Source organism: Diadema setosum, chromosome 17 (assembly GCF_964275005.1).
Source record: "Diadema setosum chromosome 17, eeDiaSeto1, whole genome shotgun sequence".
NCBI classification, from domain to species: domain Eukaryota; kingdom Metazoa; phylum Echinodermata; class Echinoidea; order Diadematoida; family Diadematidae; genus Diadema; species Diadema setosum.
The window spans coordinates 18,760,236-18,770,508 of record NC_092701.1 but is presented as its reverse complement, the minus strand read 5'-3'; the positions used below and the strand labels follow the sequence as shown (position 1 = coordinate 18,770,508).

The 10,273-nt window shown below is 38.1% G+C and overlaps 1 long non-coding RNA gene across 1 annotated transcript; it reads left to right on the top strand.

The window, feature by feature from the left end:
• The first annotated feature begins 1,397 nt into the window (after positions 1 to 1,397).
• Positions 1,398 to 10,200, top strand: LOC140240410 (uncharacterized). The gene is made up of 3 exons (XR_011902030.1): positions 1,398 to 1,462; positions 8,368 to 8,444; positions 9,824 to 10,200. It is a non-coding gene; the product is annotated as an uncharacterized lncRNA (long non-coding RNA).
• The last annotated feature ends 73 nt before the right edge of the window (positions 10,201 to 10,273 follow it).

Here is a 10,273-nt window from a genome sequence, read left to right as displayed (position 1 = left end):
TGTTTTCAAGACCGAATCACTTACAGAGATCGTGCTGGAGCTCATCAAGAAGTCAGCGAAAGTAGACCCTACATGGGGCAAGGTGATAGTATCCACAAGAAGTCGCTGAGACAGTCTTGTATAGCCTTGTATAGGCATAACACTCGTTTGTAGGCCTGTACTATACTAACGAGTACTTAGTAGATGCCTATAGGCCTATACAGGGCTTGTTTCATATAGATTGAACGTAAAGTTGCGATCAATTGCAAATTGCGATTGATCTCAAGAAACCATCGAGAAAATGTGGTAAAGACAAAAACAAACAAACAGACAAACAAAAAACAACTAAAGTAACAATGACAACAATACGTCCAGGTATAAAGGCCTATTGAGTCATGACAGTATATCCACACGGACGTTGGTTGACTGGACAAAGACAAGGACAAGGACTTTTGAGATAGGACAGTAAAACACAAACCTGAGAAAGAAGAAAAACAAAGAATAAAAGAAAGAAAGAATTCGTACAAACACGGTAGGTGCATGATACGAAGACAGGCGTATCGCCTAATTAAAGATCTTGATAAACAAGTCTGGTGATAGCGTATCACATAAAAAACAAAAGGCCCTATACGTCCAGGTACAAGTGCATGCATGACGTACCGTTATGCAATGATGCCCAGAACTATTTGCGAGAAAGATAAAGGTTTGTTTGTACGACTAAGGTTTTCAGTTTTGTTTTTTTCAGAAGATATTATAGGCCTCAGTATAAATGCTTGGGCTACCTATACTCTTTTTGGAGCCTGTGAGACAGTCTTTTTTTTTATTTAATTTATTATTATTATCTTTTTTTTTTTTAAAGTGTGTGTGTGTGTGTGTTTTGCTGCTTGTCAGGTGATGGCACTAAAGAAGTGTCAGCCAAAAATGTAAAGACCCCTCTTTCATTTTTTTTTTTTTTTTTTTTTGGGGGGGGGGGTCTGCCGATTAACCCCATTTTTTTTTTTTTTTTTGCTCGCTTGTCAGCCGAGTACAGTAACCCTGGAAGTGCCACCAGAAATGTGGCAACCTGGCACATGTCCCTCCCACCTCCCCCCCCCCCCCCATCAACATAAAAAAACAAAAAAAAACAAATCGAAGTTCCATATCATATCCCATGTTGCCCCTCACTTTGAAAAACGTAGCGCCGCCCCTGCACTATACGTTCCCCTCGTTTCTGTCTCTGCAGGGTCATTTTTCGCACAAGTCTGGAACCTAGACTAGTCTTGCGCAACAGTACGTGTCGTTTCTGTAAACAACGAGCGAGAAGAAAGTGAACAATCGGTACGGTACATTGCTGCTCGTATACGCTGTAATAAATGACATCGGTGTTTCGCTTCGACACTGCCTGCCTGCCTGCCATCCACAGCTTCCGAGCGGTACATGTATTACCATACACTGGTATTGTAGCCAAGGTACAGGTCTTGGCTTGGGTGGAAACATCAGGGAGGTGAGACCATTAGCTTTTGCAGCTTCTTGACATGATCTGAGCTGGGAATATTGCATATCATATCAGTTGTGATTTATGGGACTGCATGTTCCCGAACTCCGCTCGCTACATTCATTGACATCAGGATTTTGCATTACAGTCACTGTACCTACCTGCCGGCTACCGGTACCCGCGGTGAAAGTCGACGCTGCATTGCGCTGCGTTCTTGTTGTAAGTAGTCGTAAGCAGCTCTGTAAGTCGTACAATTACGTTTCTGTGTTATTAGAATTTAATACAAACACTTACACTCCATCTGTAGGTGCCTACAGCTCTGATGATCAGAGCACCCAGTTTAATAAATGCGACTAGATTAATTTTTCATTCTGCTCTCATACTGTCATGCCGTATTGGGTAGGACTTTACAAATCTGTGTCTGTGATAAATTTGTACATAAATTATTATGTACAACTGTTAGGCGCCTACAAGTCAATTGATGATGCCCTGCTGTTGGCTACTAAACCCACCGGTGTTTCTACTGGTACTCTCTTCACAGCTAACAGGGCTCCAGTATGCAGTAAGAAGGTTGCATCATCGAACCCTTATTATTACTGTGCCACATGGCACATATTGACTGGTATTGTTGTCAAACCTTTTTTTTTTTTTTTTCCCCTTGGGAATTTCCGTTTACATTTGATTTTCTATACTTCAACACTAATCAGCTCCATACCCAGCAGCTCTTTGCATTCATGGATAGCTCCTATGCCAAGGTCAGGAACTGTTGAAGCTGTTGAGGGATTGTCGTTTTAAGGTTCAACGATCTAGACACTGCTTTGCCATCATAACTTCAGCTAGCTGGTATTGACAGTTCGAGAAATTACACCCATTCATTCAATGGAATTGCCATCCCTCTTTAGTTGTTATTAGAAATACCCAACCGTCTTTAAGTATTTTCAAAACAGAATTAGAAAGGACCATTAGATTAGCACCTTAAATTGGTGACGGACTGCACACGACACACCTCCAGCAGGGGCGAATCCAGGAATTCTGTAAAGAGGAGGCGCCTTTACACAATTAATGGGGGTGGGGTGCATGCACCCCCAATTTTTTCTTTTTATTTCTTTTGTTTTACAAAAAAATAAGGGGGGGGGGTGCACCCAGTGCACTCCCCCGCTTCATATCTTGCATCTGTACCTCACTTTTGCATTTTTATTATTTTTTGTTTTGTTTTGCTGTTGTGCTTATGTAATTTTACTCTTATCAGTCTAACATTTGACTGAGTCTGAAATTCCACTTTAACACATGGACATTGATAATGGCATGGATGATACAAGATAATTCAGTATTAAACAAAAGGTTTAGAGGTATAAAAAAGATTAATGGAAAGTCATCTTGAATGGGAGCAGTCTGTACAAGACAGACCCAAATGGTGAAACAAGAAAAATATTTCTGAAAGTAAAATCTGATGATTCATAACTCTAGTTGAAATGCCATCTTCATGTGTCATTGCTTATGAATGCGAACAATTTTACAATGTAGTATTATGGAGAACCATTTAATCACAGAATGAAACCACTCTTCTGTGTGCCTTCAAAATGTCCAACTTCAGCATGGTTCTGTGAGATCTCATAGTACTGAGTCCTGTCTTGAAAATGAGTCTAGTCTGAAAATTTGCTTTTGTGTCACTGTCAAAACACACACGAGCATGAATATGAGGATGGGAGAGGATCTTGTTTGATCTTGACCTTAGGTAATGGATGTTTCCTTTAAATTTCCTCATAGAATGAATGATTAACCTGGGAAGATTGAATTGTGTTGCTGTAGAACTTTTTAGTATAAGTTATATGTACAAAGTCCATATTGCCCTATCTTTGCTGAGATCAGACACTTTCTGTATCTTTCTCACAGGAAGTTGTTGGCTTAATTGCAGGAATACTGGTAAAGCAGTCTTTGTACTCTTATTTTGCTTCCTGGGTGTGATACATGTAGGTTCAGTTTGGGAGCTTGTACTATATACAGCCCATGCATGTGAGAAAAGACTCTACAATCAGGCATGCAAAGAAGTAATGTTCAAAGCAAAACATCAATTAGCATACTTGCCTAAAACCACATGTCATTTACAGTAGGCCTACCAAAGCTGGCATGGTAGTCTACATGTAGTTTTTGAATTTTGACTGTGAATGTGTCGTCGGGCACAATGTACATCACTTGTGTGACAGCTAGTACGTACCTGGCAAGTACACCTGTATCTACATGGTTACAGTTTTTTTTTTTTTTCAATACAGAGTTAGACTGAGCACTTTATGTCTTGCAGCAGCTGGTTTAAAACATCATGGCACACCTTTTTTGCTCAGACATTTTAATGGAACACTACCTGATGAACTTCTGCAGACACCCAACCAGCAGCTAAGAGAATATTAAAGGTTATAGGTTTTGAATTACATTGTGTGTAAGACAGGACAGCAGTTGAGAGTGTAGATCAGAGTGTAGATCAGACGGCTGATGACTATGAGTGACTGATTGTCATTCCTCCCATGTGCCAAGGATGAGTGCTGATGACATGGTTGGCACCAACTGGAATCTCGGAAGAGGTACAGTCTAGTGGTTGGTCCATGATGGAGCCAGTTGAAGCCGACTGTGTATCATAAAAGGTGATACATTGTGCAGTGATAACCCAGCCCTTAATGAGCTACCAGCTTTTTGAAAATATTCTGGTATGATTCCAGTCTTTTATGACTCGTACAATGCCCAGTACATGACATGGTGTCTCATGAGGTACACTGTACTCCTGTTCTTAAAGATATAACACAGAGTTGAGTGAACTGCAATCTGTATGATGTCTGTGAGGTGATGGGGGATCAGATGCAGCACTTACGAATTAATGACTGCAATTATAGGCCTACTAAACAAACAATATCTACAATGTATGCAGCTAATATATCAACATGTATACTTGTGTTGTTGTTGTTGTTTTTTTTATATTCTTTTTAGAAGCAGCTGATATACCGGTATAATTTATATTCTTAAACAGCAAAAACTGACAAATGTACATATTGTGCAGGTATAATCAGATTTCCTAAAGCCCAACCAGACAACTCACTTATAGGCTATCAAATTCAGATTTCACGAGTGGCAGTCCAATGTCATACAGTGTAGGGCCCTGTGTTGAGTTATTTTGATGTGTGCCGTGTATTGTTGTACATTGTGTATATCCCTCTGCTGCCTTGTCTCTGTAGTGCATTGTATGCTAGCTCCTCTTCCATTTTTGTGACTATTATTGCCTAAAGGTTGTAGTCTGTCTGCATTATTGCACTGTGGGCACGTAGTGTAGGAATAGCATAGCATAGAACATTGTACAGTGTACTGGTTTGCATTGAACTGTGCAGCTCATTACTGTGTATCATTGGTCTCGACCTGAATATGTACAGTATAACATTTGCATTGAAGTTTATTGAAAATGATAATAGAAATATCCATTTAGCCCACCTTCGAACAAGTCATGCATGAATTTGTGAACCCCAAAGAGTAAACTGTACCTGAATACTTGTTCTCTACTGTACATGCAGCTAGGACGAGTCCGGGTGCATCCTTGCCATCAAAACTGAATGACAGCATGTTCATTACAGAAACCACAAAAGTCACCATTATGTGCATAGATAATCATTATATTCAACAACATTTGTAGGTTTTGTCCTCGGACAACTCATAGAAGGCATGAGCAATCTGACCTTCATGTTAAATTCTGTAAAGGTCCTTTCCTTTAACAGGAAACAAAAGGTGAAGGCAGTGCAGTATGGCTACTTACTGTAAAACGAGAAATGTTCGCATGCATTTTAATTTCGCGAATTTCGCGAGCGTGAAGATTCGAGAAATTAGAATGCATGCGAAAGTTCTTTTGTACACTATATGCATTGAATGCCAGTGGCAGTTCGCGAAAATTTAATACCGCAAAAAATGGCTGTCGGCTCCAATTCGCGAAAAATTCATACCGCAAATACAGGCTTGTATATCATGTTTTACAGTATGTGGTACATGTAATCACAATCTGTAATTCATATTGAAATAACCTCCCTTTTGCCATTTGTTTTCTCTTTCTCTCCTTTTTTCCTGTTATTTCTTTTGCATAGCTGAGCTGTTTATCATGCGTGAATTTGTCACACCCACTGACTTACAATTTGTACAGTTGTATTTTTCTAGAGACTTTCATTAAATATGTAAATACTAAATAACTTGTAAAACTGGCAATGTGTCAGGAATTATGAGGCTGCAGATAACAGACTGATAATTTATGCTCTATCTCTCACTTTTATATTAACTGTATATATCAGTGTTCAACTTTCACAATTTTTATGAGTTTGATGAAGTTTATGAAATTAACAACTGAAGGAAGTATTGCCTCCATTTTAAAACACAAATGCTTTGATTACAAATTTACTCAAGATTATTATAAGAAATGATATTTCTTTCAATTTCATTCCTTCAGTGGGGTTTTCAATTGTACATTCAAACACTTGCGAAATTGTCTTACATATTTCAATTTGTGAAATATTATGTTTCTACTTAATATGTTTCTAAACATTCAGCATTTTAGCTCCTTTGCAAATCTGCAAGAGCTCCTCATGTTATTATCATACAGTGTATGAAGAGGTGTGGCATGATGGCATGCTAGAACTTTGGTTAAAGTGTGCACTTCAAGCCAGATACAAGAGATCTCTGGTTCGTAAGTCAGGCGTACAAATGTACTTCCAGTAGGCCACTTCCTATCACATGTGCATGTTGAGCTGATTTCTTTGTCTAATACAGTATTTGACCCCTCAGTAGGCCCTACTCTTCTTTGTGTATAGTGTCATTCTTGAAGAACCAGAACCACTGGCTTTGAATGTTGTTTGAAGTGAACTGGATGGGAAATTATTTAATTCTAGAATTATGCGTACATTGTAACATCAGTAGTGTTAATGGTAGCTCTGGAAAATACAAAGACAAACTAAAACCATTAAGAATGGAAGGGAGATCTTCTTTCTGCATGCATGCTTGTTCTTTTGGCCATTCATGCACTAGTTGAAAAGCATTGTTCAGGAAAGTGAATGGCTCACTGAATTTAGTACCGGTAACTATCCTTGAAGGGGGTGGGGGAGGGGGACTACCAAGTACAGGAGAGCATAATAGATCTTGGCTTCTGCCCTCCCCCCCCCCCCTTTGTATAGTCCAAGGAAATTCTCATTGATCAAATGATGTTTCGCCATAACTTTTGAGACCACTGATTTATGCAATTAATCATCATTATTGAATTGTGTAACCAGACACCGTTCAGGGACACATTGCCCTGAACATCACGTGAATATATGCTGTGTATTGTCGAATTATTTTCTGTGTTATGTGTGTGCCTTAATCAAGCGATGATGGCCTTTGAGCCCTTCTGTAATAAGTGTGAAATATTTGGGGAAAAATGATTGTGAACATTTTGTATTATCCTGAATTAGCAGAATACATTCCTAGTTGTACTGTACATTTTCTTCTTCTTTTATGTATTTATCTACTTTTTTTTTTGGGGGGGGGGGGTGCTGGAGGAAAGGCATATTACAAATTGACATTCATTTATATATACTTAAGGGGTTGAATCTATAGAGTCATATATTTGTTGCAGAAAAGACCTTACATAATAATATCGCATATCACCAAAGATTTTTCTAATAATGCACTTGTAACTCGTAACAGTTGATACAGATATATAGAACAAGAAAATGCTCTTTGAATTTTCACTTACTACAAATGTTGGACAAAATCTTTTTTATTCCTCCGCAACGAAGTGGCCGGAGGCATTATGTTTTCGGGTCGTCCGTCCGTCCGTACGTCCTTACGTCCGTCCCGTTTTGTTTTTGTCGATATCTCAAGAACCGTGTGGTGGTTTTACATCAAACTTGATATGAGGGTATATCCTTGGGGGATAATACTTTGTGTGGATTTTAGGGTCACAGGGTCAAAGGTCAAAGGTCACAGGTTATTTTGTGAAAAAAACTGGAAATTTCATGTTTTTCTCCATATCTCGCAAATGGTTCAAGGTATCTTCATGGAACTTAGTATATATGCTTGTACCGATGGGCAGTGATTATCTAGGGAAGTTGGGGGTCATGGGTCAAAGGTCAGGGGTTCAAAGGTCAAGGTCAACTCCTCAAAATATCACTACTTTCCTTAAAATGCAATATGCCTGAAGGGTTTTTTTTTTTAACTTGATGTATGGCATGTATTACCCAATATATATTTTTGGGGAAGTTTCTTGCCAAAAGGTCAAAGGTCAAAAGGTAAAGGGTTAAGTGAAAGTGCTAAATTGCACTTTTTCCTCCATATCTCGAAAGTAACTCAAGGTATCATCATGAAACTTACATATTTATGCATGTTCTACCTAACAGTGATTCTCTGTGAAACTGTCAGGTCAAAGGTCAAAGACCAGGTTTAGATAATGCTATTTTCCCATTTGATACTGAAATTATACTTTTTCTCAATACCTTGAAAATTACTCAATGTATAAACTTATAAAAGGGTCAAAAGTCAAGTAAAAATCATCAGTTCCCCAAATACCTGCACTCTGACATTTGAATAATTCATCCAATTGAACTTAGTTCTAGGAAAGTGAACATTCAGCACATTTGTGGCATACCTGTCATTTTAATATTTTGCCAATTGTGTGAAACTGTCATCACACATTATCAAGACGTACTATAGACCTATTAGGAGAACCATGCATTGTGGCGGAGGCATATCAGTCGCCGTAGCGATATATCTAGTTTTTAATATATATTCAAAACCGAGATGGTGCCATTAATACAGTGTTATGAGTAACTGAATATTTGAACATGCATTGTCTATTATGATGCACTGTTATCTTTGTCTGAAGTATAAAATTTGTTTTTAATCTCTGTTTGTATACATAGGTATCTAAGAGATTTCAGAGAGAGAAATGGTGTTCTTACAAATTGGAATCGGAAGAACTAAATGAAAGTTGTGCAAGGTAGGCGAGAAATCTTTGTAATATCCACACAACGTTGCCCAACAAGACAGTAATATACGCATGCTTTTGAGCACACATATTGTGCATAATATTAATGATAAAATTTTAACAGTGCCTATAAAAACTTTGTGCATTTGTATTAACATAATATATATATATATACACTGTTGACCTGCTGATATCATGTGGGGGAAATCACGTGCAGAGTATTATTGTCTAGCAGTCTTTATTTGAAATCAAGACACATTTTTCATTAAACTGTAATTATTGGCAGCATATTAGAAACTTTTGCACACAAAGTGATATAATACTATGTACATAGGTTTTGCACTTTATAAATTGTTATTTTCAAAAAATTGGTCGAGGGGGGTCACAGAGGGGATCAAAGATGTGAACTATAGAGGAAAAATGGAGTAAGTGTAGGCCTGCATATGAAGTTGGTTATCTTTGCTGTTGAAAGTGAACCAATAAGTCAATTTGTAAGCATGGGTCTTATATGGCACACACACCAATAATCATTGCGTATTAAGAACAGAGAACAGAACCTTAGAGATATTTCATTTAATCAAGCATGTGTGGTTAGTTTTAGCTCCAAAGAAAAATGCAGCTCTTGATTAACACAGAGGCCACGAAATCAATAGCTGTAATCAATGTAACTAGAAACTCTATCTGGTTAGAAGACAAAAATATGATTTTCCCACCCCTACACAGATTTGCTCAATGCACATAGGTACAACTTGAAGTTTGCATTCATGTGCTGTCTACAATTAAAATGGCTAAGTTAGATTAACAAGCCTGGTATTTTACCTACTTGGTGAAATACATTGTGGTTCACTGAAGGCTTGCATAGCAAGAAGCTCTAAGCCTCGTGCTTCATAGTGCACCAATTCTTATTGTGGTCTTGAGAAGTACAAGTCTACTACTCATTTCACTTGTCCAACATTTTATTTTAATGTTTGTTAGGATTAGTGTGTTGTTGAATTTGGTAGTATAAAAGTGACTAAACCCATATAAAATTTGGCTTAGAATGGCTGATGTGGCAAACTGTTTACTTTTGCCAACCAAGTGCTAAACCAAAAGTGCTATCTTTTTGTATCGTAGATTCTTCTTTGTTTGTGGCAAGGAGTCTCCAGTTGAGGCCCACACAGTGTAAGTAAAAATGGTCCTGAGTGTGCTGTGCAGATAAAATTTGATGCCCAAAGTGTTCATGTCCTTTAGCGGCTTCCTATTATACATATAGAAGTTCCTGATTTTTTGGGTGAAAACTGTTTGAGGAATATATGCATACATGTATGAGTTCACTCACTTGCAGTTCACTATCCATCTATCCATCTATCCATCTTTTCTTTTCTTGTTTCTGTGGTGATACTCATATGCAGATAAAGAGAAGGCCTACGTGTCATTGGAGAAGGTCATACACCAAATAGACAGAGGAATTCCAGCGTCTTCATCATCACCCTCCTGCTTTGTTGCTTGGACAACAGAACATCTTCTCTTCAGGTCCAGTTTCACTCAGCAAACAGTTCTTAAAGGTGGCTAAGAGAGTGGAACCGCACAGCTTCTGCTTCGAGGTTTTCAAGTTTCTGAGGAGGGAACATGCAAAGGACATGGATAGAGACGTTTTCAAACTTTCTGATCTTGGAGTGACTTGAATTTTATTGTGTACACCACTTGCTGGAATTTGCTGTTAAGAGTTATGGAATTACGGTGTTTAACAATCAGTATTTAGCCCGTAATGACATCGAAGTTAAATGAAATGTTGCCTGAGAAATAACCCAAAGATTTACACATATTACCAAAGGTGTTTATTTGTTTGATATATTATATAA